The sequence below is a fragment of the Pongo abelii genome, chromosome 1, assembly GCF_028885655.2.
Source record: "Pongo abelii isolate AG06213 chromosome 1, NHGRI_mPonAbe1-v2.0_pri, whole genome shotgun sequence".
NCBI lineage: Eukaryota > Metazoa > Chordata > Mammalia > Primates > Hominidae > Pongo > Pongo abelii.
In genome coordinates, this window is record NC_071985.2 from 149,537,162 (window position 1) to 149,553,677 (window position 16,516).

General features: G+C 36.3%; 1 long non-coding RNA gene across 1 annotated transcript; it reads right to left on the minus strand.

Moving 5' to 3' along the window:
• Positions 1 to 7,611: 7,611 nt before the first annotated feature.
• On the minus strand, positions 7,612 to 16,297 carry LOC112130625 (uncharacterized). The gene is made up of 2 exons (XR_002912868.2): positions 15,665 to 16,297; positions 7,612 to 7,725 (listed from the first exon to the last, which is right to left on the minus strand). It is a non-coding gene; the product is annotated as an uncharacterized LOC112130625 (long non-coding RNA).
• Between the last annotated feature and the right edge of the window lie 219 nt (positions 16,298 to 16,516).

Sequence of the window (16,516 nt, forward strand, 5' to 3'; positions counted from 1 at the left end):
TATTTTGATATAGTCATTAGAGATAACTTGAACATGGAGAGTAAGTAGCCTAGCAAAAATGTGAAGAATCTTGACACTGAAGTCAAATAGAAAAACTGAATTTGAGCTTTGTGACTTAATACAGTTATATAGTATGTCTCCAACTTAGAAATCAGTTATTTTCTAAAAGTTTCCTAGTGAATTAGTTGTTTGAACACTGTAGTTAGATTTTTAAAACTAATTTCTAAAGTCTAATTACCATATAATATAGTTTGAGAGTTTATATGTTATGAGAAAAAGGCAATTGCTATGGTCTCAATGTTTGTGTCCTCACCAAATTCATATCTTAAAATCCTAACCCTCAAGGGGATGGTATTAAAAGGTGGTTACTTTGGGAGGTAATTAGGTCATGGGGACACAGCCCTCATGAATGAGATTAGTGCTCTTATAAAACCTGCTCAAGAGAGACCCCTCACCACTTTGACCATGTGAGGACACAATGAGAAGGCACTATGTATGATCCAGAAAGTGGACCTTCACCAGACACCAAATCTGCCAGTGCCTTGACCTTGACCTTCCCAGCCTCCAGAACTGTGTAAAACAAATTTCTGTTCTTTATAAGCCACCCAGTCTGTCATATTTTGTTATAGCTGAATGAACTAAAACAGCGGTAGTATGGTAAAGTAATAATTGAATACCATAGTATTTTATTTATTTTGAATATGTATGATGATAAAATATTCACTTGAAGAAGAAAAAGAAATAGCTGAGATAGTTTATAAAACTTCTGAAATGTAATTCAGGATATTTCTAGAAATGTTTGAGCATAAAACTTTTTAAAATTGTATTTAATTACATTTGAAAACGTGACAGTGTTTTTATTAGCATTATTCTTAATATTTTCTGCTCAAATCAGGGCCATTTCTGAAATATGTAGAAAAAAAAAACAGGAAAAGGAATAGAAATTTTAGTCAGGCAACTGGAGAAGAGTTGAAAGTGAGAAAGAAAGGTGAAAGATGATTAAAAATATTTGTCAATTTGCCTCAGGTGAAATTAACAAAGTTTTAAGTGATGAAAGTCAGAGGGAAAAGCATAGCATCTTCAATATACAACACCCTTAGCTGAGAAGAGAGGAGGTGTTGAGAGAAAGATACTGGATTACAGTTCACAGTACAGCCATGGTTGATATCATTGGCCTAGGATGAGCTGCTATGTCTCAAAAGAGTGATGAAGATAATTTAGAAGCCAACAGAAATGACTACATATTAACTGTTCACATCTAATGAATGTGTCTAGCAGTTAAGCTTCATAACCCACTAAATGTCTGCATTTCTAAAGACACGCAATGAATGGATCAGTTAGTATTTTTGTGCATCTATGGAAGAATTGGGGAGTAGATCACTTAAGGTCCCTAGTGGGGCCTTAAAAGAGTTAGTTTGCCGGCACCTAGGAAAATTCAGTGTGACACCAAACACATTTCCAGGTTAGGTTGATTTACTGCAATGTTGATATCTTCTTAAAATTTTTTTACTCCACCACAGTTTCCTTGGTGATGACTAGTACTGTTCAAAAGCTTTCATCTTTTTCTCCAGAACAAAAATCTGGTGTTTGTTTATGAGTTTATTATCTATGGTCCAGTATAAACTTACTGAGGTGCCCTTTGGTTGTCCCTATGTTTCTTAGGAACACCAGGCAGTTGTCCAATATGAGTGGCTGTATCTTTCATGTGTGATTTACAGGAAAATTTCTTCCAAAATATCACAGACTTACATCACATCTGCATATTGCAATCATTCTCTGTCAACTTTTACGGCCTCTAACAAGCTATTTATGAATAATCTAATAATTCAGGTAAATATATGATTAAATTTCTATTCATTGCATTCATTTTATTTCATAGACTCTATGTTTCATGCAAAAAATACATAGAGATATGATTTATGTGCATAAATATCTTAAGATAGTGAATATAATCTAAATTAATTTTTTTAAAAAGAATCTATACCTGCTATCTGGGTAGTCATGGTTCATCTTCTAATAATCACCTCCTTATTAAAGCAAAAAGTAAATAATGTGGTTTTGTTCAAGTCTAATTATTTTGAGCCTGTTTTCTGGCTGTGAAGGCTCAACAGTGAAATGGTCTCGACATGCAGAGCACAGCTTCCATATTATATTTTATTTAAAGAATTTTTGAACAGTCAAGAACAGCAAGGTCTTGAGATAGATTATTTCTTTCACATTTTCTGAGCAGAAGCTTCCTGTTTTTTTTAAAAAAAGAACAGCTCTAACAAAATAAACTCAGAGAAGAAATGCCTTCTTATCTCAGTTACAAGTTGTTAACTTAAAGATATAATTGTATTTCCGTATGTTGTAAATAAATGTTCTAAAATGGTGTGATAAAGAAGAAATTTTCCTTGGTATAGTTGGAAGACAGGAATTGTTTTTATTAATTAAATGTAACTGGATAAAAGTAGAGGCTGTATACGCAAACTAGAATATGGATTGACCAAGCAGGAAATTATTTACTAGTGCTAAAGAGATACTGGAGCTTTCAAAATTTCTAGGGACAGGCAGGAGTGTCTGTGGGTTGACTTTGTGTGCCTGATGCTTATATCAGGGCAAATGATGGAATTCTCTTTGAATAACATTAGGATAAGAGTTATAGAGGAAAGGTGAAGCCAGCTGGGAGTAAAAGCCAGTCCCAGATGCTACAGCTTCTGCAGCAGCTAGATAGGGCCACCAACTTAGCAAGGATTAGCTTACTTTCCCAAGATTTTTCCAGCTCGTGATAACCCATTCGGTGAGCTGCAGAACAGAGCTTCTGCTTAAAGACTCTTGAGGTTTTCTTCTTTCTTATTTAGCAAGTGAGTAGAAAGAATGAACACATCTTTAAAAAAATACCTGATAGAATTTGGTTTAATAGCTCTTAAATGATAGTGATCATTTAATAAGTGAACAAGATAGTGTTCTTCCTGTTCTTATTATTCCATGATTTACTTAATAACACAAAGAACCATATTGTTGTCACTAGGAATCATTTTAAAGTCCCTTAATGGAGATGGAATGTCTTAGACATTAGCATAATGCCCTGAGCTTGCAAACCTTTTCTGTGGAAATATGGATGCCAATGAGCAAAGAATGAAAGCCTTTGGAATATGTAGGCAACTACATCATGTGATTTGAAGTATGCTAGAACATTTCCTTAATTTTCCTAAATCCTTTTGCCATCAGCTGAGTCAAAAATTCTACTAGTGAAGAAAAATATACTTAGTTTAAAACTTTATTGTATATTAAAATTCTGTCTTCTTGATTTTGGGGAAGTGAATTATTTCTATTAATTATATATAATTATTATTGGTAGAACTAATAATGATAAAAATAGAATCATGTTTCAAGTGCTTTGTCATGTGTCAGTCACTGGGCCCAATTTTCCACACACCTAAGTCTTTATGAAGACAACAATAAAGAATGCCCAGGTGGAGGAGATGTTCTTCTTATCCCCATTGCATAGTTAGGGGGATTACAGAGCATTGTTAATCCCCACAGTTTAGGCCACACCATTAGTGATTAAAGACAGAATGTTCATCCCTAGAGCCCCTTTCTTTTGATCATTGTGTGCCTTGTTTATTATCTAGTTTAATCATTTTACATTGGTAAAGATAATGTCCTGTGAGAATATGAGTATATAAGAATATAATTAGAATGTAAGAATGTTCCTGCACTGGCTCATGCAGTCTCTTCCACCATTGTTTTTTGTCAATTAAAATCCTTTATAATCATCCTTCCAGATCAGTTCAAATGTTACAGGCATCAGGAAGTTTGCCTCAGTCCCTCCCATCCATTCTCCTCTCATTGTTGGAGTTATTTCTTTTTTTGTGCATTAAGAGGTTATGATCTGTGCCCAAATTATAGCACAGCACATTCAGTCTTACTTGATCCTATCTATCCCATTGCTGAGCTTGTGTATTTGCTTAGGAGCATAAATTGTGTTTGCCTCTTTGAATCCCCAGCCCCTAGCTCTCCTACATATTGTAGGTACACAAACAACTATTGAACATATTTTAATTTGTTCCACAATATTGGGTGGAGGGAGTGCAATATTTCTTGATCTTCTCTGAGCTACACCCACTTACAAGTGGAAAGTTAAATCAGTTGAAAGTGCAGGGGAGAGAGGGGGACACACACACACACACACACACACACACAAAGCTGGCAACAAACACACTAATGTCTGATGACTCTACATTTTTGCTAAAGAGCACACCAGAAGAAAAACTTGTTAGTTTGGTTCTGTGGGGACAAGTGGCATACCAAAGAGATTAAATGACCAGATCTGGAGTGCTTTTAGGCGAGGAGAGGGCCGCTCTAAATCTCAGTTCTCTAATTTGTTCTAAGAATTAGAATAGAAAATACCTGGCATTTAAAAAGATATTTTAGCTGTAATAGTCATAGTGTATTCTTACTGCACAGATGACTATAGGCAAGATTCTTAGTTTTACTGAGGTTGTTTCCTCATGTCTAATCTCCTCCTGGAGATTCTCATACTTAATTTTGAAATGTACTGTTTATAACTGACACAAAGTATGTGCCTGATGAATGATTCTGGCTTCCCCTTTCTCTGGTCCCAATTGAATATCCCTCAATGACTATTTTAAGCAGAGAAAAAAAAACCAGTTATCTTTGGAAGAAATTGCCCTTTTTAAAATAGCCACATTTTACCTTGTGCTAGATTTACAGCCAACCTTTGACAGCTTGCTTTGCTCTAATTTTTTTTCTGATTCTCAATTTGTTTATTTTTTAATGACAGCTTAACTAACTGTATCTTAGACAAAAGAAAAATATTGTTTAACACTGTTTCAACGGCCAAGGAATATATATACCAATGTAACTTGGCTATATTACAGCATGAAATATGGGGTCTTTAGCCATAACATACTTCCACTCATGAAGTCACACTCTGTAACCTTCTTTCAGAAGAAAATCCAATTTGATTTTTAGTAATATGCTTCCAAGGACTAAACAGTAAAGTTCACAGAAAATTTATTACATGAAGACACGATCCAATAGGGCCACTTTCTTTAACAAGTAACGGCAAAAATTAAAAAAAAAAAGACAGAAAGATTGTAAGAGTTCATTAGTTTCAAGCAAGATTGTTTATACATTGTTAAAATCTTTGTAAACTGCTTTTTGGTGGGTGATAATAACCCCTTCATTTGTGGAATTTGGAGATAAAATGGTTGGTGTTTGGTATGTCATAAAGGTTATGAACAGTATGAACATAGATTTGCTCATCAAATATCAGAGTATTTGAAAGTTTATATAACTTTATGGATTCCTAAGATGTTTGTAATAGAAACAAATGAGGATTGAGGCACATACCTGACCTTTTGAAGTTAACAAAAGGATAAACTCAGTTCTCCCACAAAACATTGCAGAATGTACTTGTCAAAGTTTAAAATGTACAGGGTAGCCCATCTGTCTGAAAACAATCTCTTTTTAAAAATAGAAATGAAATAATTTTTAAAAAGTGAAAACAATATTTTCTCTTGCATGTATAATTTGCAATTCTTAAGGGAGGGGGACCCCTATGTGAATTATAGCAGACCTTCAATGGAGGCTTGTTGAATAAATGAATGAATGGAAAGAAGAATTGAGGGAAACTTCAGCAATAGGAAAGCAAGGTGATCCTGTGGATCATCATGTAATATTCCAATTCATAAATCTCAAGCAGTGGCAGCAGTTCCAATTAAACCACTTACAGGTATTATTTCATTGCAAACCAGAATGATTGCTGATAAATCAAGAAGGTAAATCTTACAAAATGTTTACAAAAATTACATGAGGTATGTAATTTGGATGGGGAATTGATGCATGTTGACATTTGCTTTTGCTCTTTATTTTTATTCATTTATCTAATTTGTTAATTTTATTTACTTTATTTACCATTGTTTTTACACATGTTTTCTTTGTCTGCCTCTTGGCTGTTATCTGTTGTCTTCAGGCAAAGCCCACGTGGTGTGGCTGAGGATGTTGCCCCCACTAGGTTGCTGGTTGCAGCAGCTACTAGAAGAGCCAGTAGACTCGTCATCTGGTCATACTATTTACTATGTTCAAATGGACACTGCCTGTCTTTCACTGTGTTTTTCTCTAAAGAAAATATTAAATTTACTGAAAACTTGAGACTTCGAAAGGTTGGAAAGGCTACATAACACAGGACCTTAGATTTGGTGGTTGCATATGGTACATGCAAAAGGCTGCTTAATTATGAAATAATGCCAGAGTGCTACTTGAACCATTTTTTCCTGGAAGGAAACTTCAAATAAATGTCAAAAAGTTATCAATTATTGAATGCAAATTCCATGAGTTCACCTGGGTGTGTGTGGTATCCTTTAAGGAATAATATTCAAAAAAGAAGCTCATCTTACAAGCAGTGGGCTTTGAAGGTCTCCTTTTACTTTCCTTTTAGTTTATTAAGACACTGTGTCTTTTAGGTTCATTCCTAAGTTTCCTTTGCTACATTTTTCTTTGTAGCATTATCATCAATCCACCCAGAGTGAGGCATGAGGTCTATGTTTACAAAGTACTAATGCCTTCATTTGGGCTCCCAATCTTTCTTTCTGATCTTCATACCTGCTGTTACAGACAAAGTCCAGCTCTTTAAACAATAGAGTTTCAGACAAACATCTGTCTCCCCTCAGAAGCATTTCTTCACAGTCCGGATAGCCAGGAAGCCATTAAATTCCAAATCCAAGGTTGCTTCCCAGGACAAAACGTGAAGCCAGAATCTCAAATCTATAGTTTGTTCATATTTTCAAATGAACACGGTTGCCTTTTAAGGAGAGGCTACTGCCTCTGAAAAACTTCACTTAAGAATTCATTGCATATATGAATCAAAAACAGACTAATCAACAAGTAAATGTTGAATTTTTCATAGGCACTTGGCAATTGTTATTATAATAGACATTAAAATAAAAATATATCTATCAGTCCATTTACATCAGTGTTATTATCCAAATTGACTTACAACTATTAAACACATCTTCCTATAAAACATAATAATATACCCTGTTTTAGAACTTTTTGAAGGTCCATGTGCAGCTGAAGAAATGTTCATTAATGCTTCTGGTACTTATCCAGGTTTGAGCCAAGAAAAGTTGGCTTATTTATAAACAATGGTCCCCAAAACTTGCCTTTCCAGAATTACAAATTGTACAATGAATCATCTGTATTGTCTGATATATTTTCTAAATTTAGGATGCAATTCATTATCTAAATCCTTCCATATTTCAAGACTTCTGCCCTTAGTTCTTTAGTGTGTAAATATAAAATAAAAAGTTCCTAAATGCACAGCACAATGTAACATGATAAAAACCTCTTTGTGTTAGAAAATTACATGTCAGAACTGGGTAATCTATAATACCAATTAACCAGCAATGATAATTATAAGTTCTTAAGAGCTAGCAAATTTGTTGCTCTTTCTTAGAGATGATTTTTTTCATGTACTTTTGACATTTTTCCCCTTACCTTATTTTGTAAAGTCTGCTTTGTGAAAGACACAAGACTATTTATAACAATAGATGTTTTAGGAATTGGCAAAGTTTTAAATCCTAGATGGAATGGCAGAATAGCCCCTCAAGGAGGGAATGGACTTTATTTATTCTTGGTGAGTTCCGAATGCACAAAAATAAAGGGCTTGCCAGTTGCCAGTGGGAAGTGAACATAATTATGACTTCACAGCTGCTTCTCCTAAAGTAAAAGGAGAGAAAAAAGGGAGAGTCATGCTTTTTTTTTGTACTGTATCTAAAAAGAATATGCACAAAGGGAATATATTTATGCCAGATATAAGAAGCCATAATCAAAGTAATACTGTACTACCAAACTTACGCCAAGAAATTCAGAAATCTTGACTTGGTGGACTGTAAATCAGAGATACGCATCTATAGCACTCTAGTAATTAGAGCAATGTATGGAAAATTGAGGTCCTCAGATATATTCCCAATAGCTTGTTTCCCCTGATGAAAGTGGAGTGATCTTTCAGCAAAATCATCATCATCTACTATACTAGTTTGACATTTGCAAAGCTCTGTTCAAAGAATTCAGAATTTGATGGATCTGACTCTATAGTGTGTGGTCTTAAGAAATGGCTTTTGGAAAGTTTTGTTTGGGAACTTGAAAATTACACTGCATACATGCTATGAGATACTCAAGGTAACTAGTTACATCTGCCAGGGCTGATATATTGTTTAATGTAGAACAGTTGTTGACAAATTTTTATGTAAATATGAAGTTGTAAATATTTTAGACTTTGCGGGCCATATAGTCTCTATCCCAGCTATTCGACTGTGCCATTGTAGCATGAAAGCAGCCTAGACGATATTTAAATGAGCAAGCAAGACTGTATTCGAATGAAACCTTACTTACAAAAACAAATAGCAGTTGGATTTAGTTCTAGACCATCGTTTGCAGACTCTTGATCTAGAAAGTTCTAGTCATAAAACTGGACTTACAAAAGCCAAATAGTTATCGGAATCTTTATCAAAACAGAGGTCTTTTTTAATGCCAGTAGAGCTTTTAAGGATAATTTAAACATATGGATATTTTCCTCAAGATGTTTTATCAATTAGTAGTGGAGAGAAGGACACCAGCAAAGAGCAGTCCTTTATCAAAAACACTGCAAAAATACTTTGGTTACTTGCTTCCTTGCAAAATCATTATATCAAGCCACTGCATGCAGGAACTTAGATTGAACACAAAGCTCCAAATATTTTTATCTCTATTGGTCCCTAGCAGATGTAACAGAAAGAAAAGATGAACAGTCAACCTGATTTCAATATAGATATTTTGTGGCAGCCTGAAAGGAGATGCCAGTTGAATCAGAATTAATTGTGAATCTGCTTGAGGCAGCCTCATGAAAAAAAAATAATCTTTTAGTCTGCCTCCTACATTCAGAGGCTACCTCAATCTTCTGAAGAAATGTTAAATTATCTGAGGGATAACTCTAGGTGAGTCAAGGGTGATACCTTTCCCTGGGTCTTCCAGTAATCTACCATTGACCTCTGTATGCCACTTAACTTCTATTTGATCTATTTCCCAATTTATAAAATAAAGGAGAATAAAGAGATGTCTATAAAGTGGTTTAAAAGCCTGACTGAAAGGCCATCTGAAACATAGGATGGCTGAATTTCAAAGAGTCAGGAGGACACTTTGGCTATTGAGAATACATTTTAAATCACATAAGTGGACACAGTAGTATTCTTGTGAATGCCACATTACTCAGCAGTATTCCAGAGGGTCAAATAGATAAGGAGGACATGAAAGATTAATATTCAAGTTAAGCCTTTTAATTAAAATAGGCATGAGAAAAATATATAGAATGAATAAGTTTTGAATTGAAAGTTGTATTTTGTGATGTCAACGTAGGTACATAGACAAAAATTCACCTAGACATTTTTCAAAGGCTCTTTTATATATAATCGAGGTACTCCAGTTTTTTATTTTTCTAATATGTTTTAGCTACCTTTAGTCTTACTATATTTTTATATAGTTCTCTTTCTATTGTTATAAGACCCACACTTGAACGTTTTTAGCAATTCAGATCATGCCATAAAGTTAATGTCATAGAAGCAGCGTAAGGTGGTAGGATTGTGCTGGCTCAGTGCTAGAATCTTTGCTTTCTCTGGCTTTATTTTTTCCCCTAGTAAGGACAATAATAAGAAGCTTGCAGTTCTTTTAGGAGATTAAACGAGTATTGAATGACAAAGTAAGTGCTTAACAGTTATTGATGTTGAGTAGTCAAGACTCAAATTTGAGTTTGAAGGATGCTGATTCTGAGATACTCAGGCTTGGTTAATTTCTCTAATAGGAAAGAGAAAAGGTGTAACTAATTGCAGTTTTCCCAACAAGGAGAGCATTGACATGACAATTTTCCCTGTGTGTTAATGTTCTTATTGCAAGGTATTTAACATTTTTGTCCCCATCCCCAAATGCCAGTAGCCCCCTGCTGTAGTCAAAGAATATTCTTTCATGTTTTTAAATATAGTCAGCACTCTGTATCCCTTGGTTCCACATGACAGGTTCAAACAACCATGGCTTGAAAATATTCAAAAATTTTGCATCTATATGAACATGTATAGACTTTTTGCTTCTTGTCATTATTTCCTAAACAATATAGTGTAACAAATATTTACATGGAATTTACATTGTATTAGGTATTAAAAGTAATATAGAGATGATTTAAAGGAAAGGGGAGAATGTGTGTAGGTTATATGCAAATACTACACCTTTTTTATGTTGGGGACTTGAGCAACCATGGATTTTGGTATCCAAGGGAGGTCCTGGAACCATGCCCTGATGGATACCAAGGGATAACTGTTACCTCTTTAGCGGGGAGTCAATACAAAAACTGGATGATCATCTAAAACACTTGTGAATTCAATGGGCAAAATATTATTTTGGCATTGGAAAAACACCAAAACATGCTGGCATACCTGAACTCTCCTCAATGACCTGGGATCTGCTTAGAGACTAGGGCAGAGACTAAGATGGGAAATTTTACGAATTAAAGTCAATACTCAAAAATAACTAATGATCAAAAGGATCCACTTCTCCCACTGCCACTCACACCCCCACCTGGTTCAGCAACATAGAGCCATGGCAAAATGGTCACACGTCCCTATATCTCATCAATGACAGAGACTCAAGGGAAGCCTGGCAGCTTAGGGACGGTGACAGGCTATCAGAGTTGGAGGGCCCATCGTTTGCTGGTTGACTTTAGATGAGCTTCTTTACAAACGAGGTGTACATAGGAGGTTGTGGGCCAGAATCAAAAGGAAGTTCTGTTGCTCTATGCAGAGAGGTGTGTTGTTTATCAGAGGAGAAGAAGAGAAGGAGAGACAATCAGAGTTAGAAGGTTATTTAATTATATATGACAACTGTAGAAGTATTGAAGTTTTTGTCCCATTTAATAGATGGTAAAAATAAGATGGTTTTACCATCATTCTCAGCAAACTATTGCAGGGACAAAAAACCAAACACTGCATGTTCTCACTCACAGGTGAGAATTGAACAATGAGAACACTTGGACACAGGAAGGGGATCATCACACACCTGTCGTGGGGTAGGGGGAGGGGGGAGGGATAGCATTAGGAGATATACCTAATGTAAATGACGAGTTAATGGGTGCAGCACACCAACATGGCACATGTATACAAATATAACAAACCTGCACGTTGTGCACATGCACCCTAGAACTTAAAGTATAATAAAAAGAAATAGGATGGTTTTAGTGCTCATACTGCTTCAGGGTGGGTACAGCGGAAGCTTTGATTAAGAATTTATGAATAAATTTTTTTTCACCTGATTATTTTGATTCTACTATGAATAAGCTGAGAATTGCTTCGGAGAATCTGTGCAGGCTGCCTTGAAACAGAAATACAAGACTGATTGGTCTAGGGAAAAATATGCCAGCTGCCTATACTAACAGCACCCATTCATTGGGATTTTAGTGTGCACAACGTTATTGTGTAACTGAGTCTTTATTATAAGAATCATAAGATGTTTGTTTTACTTAGTTTTCTCTTTTCCTTGCCTTTTTCTGCCTCCATGCATGCTTGCTTGCACATAGTCATTTTGGTAGAAGGTAGTCACTAGTAACTTCATATCCTTACACCCCTGGCCTGCAAGATTGATAAACTGTTTTTTTTTTGGAGAAGAAAAATGAATCTTAGGTCACACAAACCTTGATGGCATCCAGAAGTTTGATCAGGCCAAGAGACATAAACAGCTTTGGTCTTTGGGGTATCCCATTTCCTGCATACCTACCTGACTCATAGAAGCCCCCAATTATGTGTAAAGGAAGGTTGGACTTTAGAGACTGTCTTTCCTGCCCTCTCACTTTGGCCAAATTGAATAAACATTTATGCTGATGTGTCAGTGTTTGGCTTACTGTGCATCAGGTATGTGAACCTAAATTTTGATGTTAGATAACAATTATCCAAAGCATTTTGTATACTTTGTCCTTCTACTCTGCACAATAAATCTATAAGGTTGGTATTTTCATTATAATCTCCATCTTCAGATGAAGACACAGAACTTGTAAAGTCAAATATCTTATTGAAATCACAGAGTCAATAAGAGAAAGAAGCTGGAATCGGACCAGGGCTCCTTATTCAGGGCTCATACCTAGCCTGGTGGGAGTGCTAAGGAAGGAGGGCAGAAAGGCAAGTCCCATGCGAGCAGAGGGGAGTGATTCCAGGATGGATCAATTGGCACCCACAGGACTTCTTGAGATGCTGAATGCAGAGGCCTTGAGAAGCCCACAGTTTCTAGATTATGTACATGCCCAGACCCAGCGGATATCTATTTAGTTTTAATTAAAACCTTCCCTTCTCCAGAAAGGGAATGTGAGTCTGTATCACCCACAATGAGACAAATGAACAGATGAGATTATCTGCATGGCCCTTTAAGGAACCTTCCCTACCTCTCTACTCTGTTACACTCTACCTACAAGATGAGACTTTCAAAGGAACATCATTTCCCCTTGACTCAGACAGATAAAAGAAATTTGACTCCTAGTCACCAGGAAACAAGAAGTCTCCTCCACAGTCTTTTGACCTTTTGTTGCTCCAAGAAGGCCCACATGTCACTGCTTTGCCACTTGAGGCCATTAAACCCATTTCGCTCCTTTCTATAACTGCTAAACATAGACAGTGAAATGAAGAAATACAGCCTAAATAAAGACACCAATAACAGCTTGCAGGAAGTATTAAAAACAGTTCTGCAGAAGGTTAGGAGCTCAGGCTTTTTCCACTGTGAGCTTTAAAGGTGCTCTCTTTGACCAGCCACAAGGCTACTTCACCACAGGTATGAAATTAGAAATTTTGAAGACTGTTGCACACAGTTTTCACAGTGGATCAGCCAGAGATTGTTAAGCAAAGAGAATGCTGAAGCCATAATATACTGAGATGACAGAGGGGGCTCATGAGTATTCCTGCTTCCATGCTCTGTGGGCCAGCCACAGCAGCAGCCACTGTTTATGGCACACCTGACTTGGTTATGTGGTTTGTGCCTGTTGAGGGAGTGCTAAGAGGAGAAATCTACAGAAAAGCCGTGAACTAGGTGGTTGAGCCAAGTGGGCCAAATAGAACTTCAGATGCAGGAAATTCCCTTCCAAAGGCAGGTGATAATGGGCTCTGACTTCTTGTCAAATTACCCATCAATCAGGGCTTTAACACCAAGCTAGTATAGCATGGTGGCTAAGCCCGGGACTTCTGTAGATAAGTAGAGCTCAATCTAATCTCTGACTCTGTATGGACTAATTGTGTGGCCATTGGAAAATCACTTTAGCTCACTAAGGCATAGTTTCCTATTCTATAAATTGGAATTAACATTAGTACTTACTATCTAGGGTTGCTATGAAGACTAAATACTTAACACAATGTCTAGGCCATAGTGAATGCTTCATTCATGGGAGTCATCATTATTGAGAAGCTTTCTATATGTACATCACTGTTCAGACAACTGGGTATGTATTAAAGTAAAAAGCATGTGGTTTAGTCCTAGGATGCATATAATCTAGCTGGATTAACAAGAAAAGTACATGCACAGAAAAGTTAAATAATATAAAGTAGCGTACAACAAAATGTTAATTGTGCAGCATGGATGATAAGTGCTTTATTCATTTATTCATTCATTAGCAAAACACACACCGAAGACCTCCTGTTTTGAAGCAATGTGATAAGCACAGAGAAGGGTAGCAGAGCTTAATCTCATAGGAATTATTGCATGAAAAGTACTATTATTATCTTGAAATTTGCTTATGGAAAAACTGAGACTTAGACACAAAAAAGGAGCATACTCAAGTTCTCACTAGTAGTAAGTTAACAAGGTTGGGATTGCAACCCAGACCTGCCTGACCCCAAAGCTCATGATTTTGTAGAGCAGTTGTTAAGAGAATAGAATCTACAGCCAGAGAATCTGGGCTCAATCCTGACACTGCCAATCATTAGTTTTGTGATCTTGGTTAAGTTACTTAAATTCTCTGGACCAGAGTGTCCTCATCTGTAAAGTGTAGGTAGAATATTAGCATCTACTTCATGTGGGTTTTGTGATGATTAAATGAGTTAATCTATTTAAAAACATATCAGTGCCTGGAACACTATCAGCACTGTAAATATAAACTCTCATTATTGTAATAGTGAACCCTGTAATTATTACTATCTTAACTGAGCTATGGCATGTGAAATGTTTAGAACATGGGTACATAATAAGCATGCAGTAATTAGCTGTAATAATAATTATTATAATTATAAAGAGAAGGGTAGTCAAGGCAGGCTATTTTATATCAGGGACTTGAGCAGCCACTGATTTTGGTATCTGCGGGAGGTCTTGATTCATAGTGGAATCAAAATAAATAATAATAACAATAGTTATTATTATGACCTAATGAGTTACACTGCCCCTCATTGGTTTACTTCCCTTCAGTCAAAATTGTCATTTTCTGCTCCTAAACTTCCAAACTATTTTACTCCTGTCAATGTTATAATAATACCCTCATAACACAACATTATTTAAAGAATTACTGTTTTCATTATCTTCAATAGGTAATGAAAGAAATCCTAGGATTAGAACGGGCGTTGGTTTAATTCTAAATCATGGTGCTATTATGAGAATTAATCTATGATTACACGTAAACCACTATAGGACACAGTATATGCTCAATAAAGTTAGTTATTGTTGGTATAATCAGTTCATATACTTTATTTCAATATGTCACAGAGAACAAGTCCTATCACTTTTCCTTTAGAACACATTTCATATAATTCTATCCTTCTGCAAACCCTAGCTGAAATCCTTGGGTGCCAGGCTTTCTATTAGGTGTAATTCATCCTGTGTACTACTGCTGTTACCTTCAACACTGCTTAGACTAAGAAAACCATCAAGATTTTCTATTTTCCAACACCAACATGTCAGACACTTCTCTCCAATGGCCAACTCAATCTTCTCGGACTTCTTTTACTGCTCATAGGGTCATCATTCTGGTCGAAATTGTCCCTCATTATCTACGATGCCTTATGTCTTATGTTGACTTTGGACTACACTCACATGCTTTCCCATTCCTTACCTGGGAGCCTTTGATTTCACTCTCTGCTGACTCAAATCTGCCTCTTCTTCAAGGCTAACATCATGTATCACCTTTTGCCTAAAGCCTGTCCTAATTAACTCCCTTCAGCCCTTCCCTTCTCTGAAACCCTATAACCCTTGAATCTTCTATACTTAATGCAGATATGATACAGGGATATGTTATAAAGAGGTTTAGTACATGGCCTCCTGAGTAATATTACCTGAATTCTAACATGGCTCTGCCTCATCTTAGGACTGGGACTTGGGCCTCAGTTTCTTCATCTGTCAAGTGGACATAACAAGAGCACCTATCTCATAGTATTATTTGTGATACTTAAATGACATAAACCATGCAAAGCACTTAGCATAGTAGTTGATGTGTGATAATCACTCAACATGTTAGCTATTATGATATGGTTGTTATGATGAGCACTCACCCCCTGTTTGTTGAATGAATGAATTAAACTATTGATTTCCACACAGCTTTATAGTCTCCATGTTTACAGGAATAAATAGATTGTACAAGATATCTGAAAATCCCAAAGGGATGCATAGTTACATTTACCTTTAGAATGTTGCCAGTCTTTGATGTCACAGAACACACAGTCTGATGGTTTAAATGCTCTCCTCCTCAAATTCTGGGTTTTTTTCTCTCCCACCCATCTTTATTGCCAACCACCCCTTACTTGATAAGTAGAGAAAGGAAGAGGGTTGTGAAGATTTCAGGTCACTGCAGATGAAACATACAAAGACAAACCCAGGGCTTCCCATATTATATTGAATATAGAGAATGCCTTAGGGGAACTCTAAGAAGCTTGAAGTCATTTTCCCTTTAGAAATCATAAAGAGGTCAGTGATTTATAATTCAGAAGAACAATGGACAGGAAAAGTTCTCTACCTGCCCGTGCAAGCAACGACTGTCTTGCGAGGCTTTCTAACGTAGTCAGAGATTCAAGTTACTTAACAGCCCGTTTTCCCTAACTGCCTGCTACGCTTTATCCTAGAGGCACTCCTGCTCTTCTCTGATTCCTTTTGGCTTAAAAAATTATTTTTTCTGCCATTCTCATTACTCCTCTGCAATCCTGTCTTTCTTTCTTTTTCTCTTTAGTGGTCTGGCTTTGGTGCTGACCCCACCGTGCCCTCTCAAGGGCACTTAGCAAAGCTGTTGTCTCAGGTTCGGATGTGCTCCCCATCCTCTGACCGGTAATAGAACAAAGGACAAAAGGCCATCTCTCCAAGTCACAATATCTCTTTATTGAAGCTTTGTTCTGCTGCTTTGAACCTTTTCTCTCTGATTCACTGGCCTTGCATTTGAGCAACTTTCCCATTTCTCTCTTTTCTATTACCTCCCAATTCTAGAATGACTAGGTTAGACTCACTGTTTTCTTGTTTCTCACTTCCAATAAATTCTTCGACA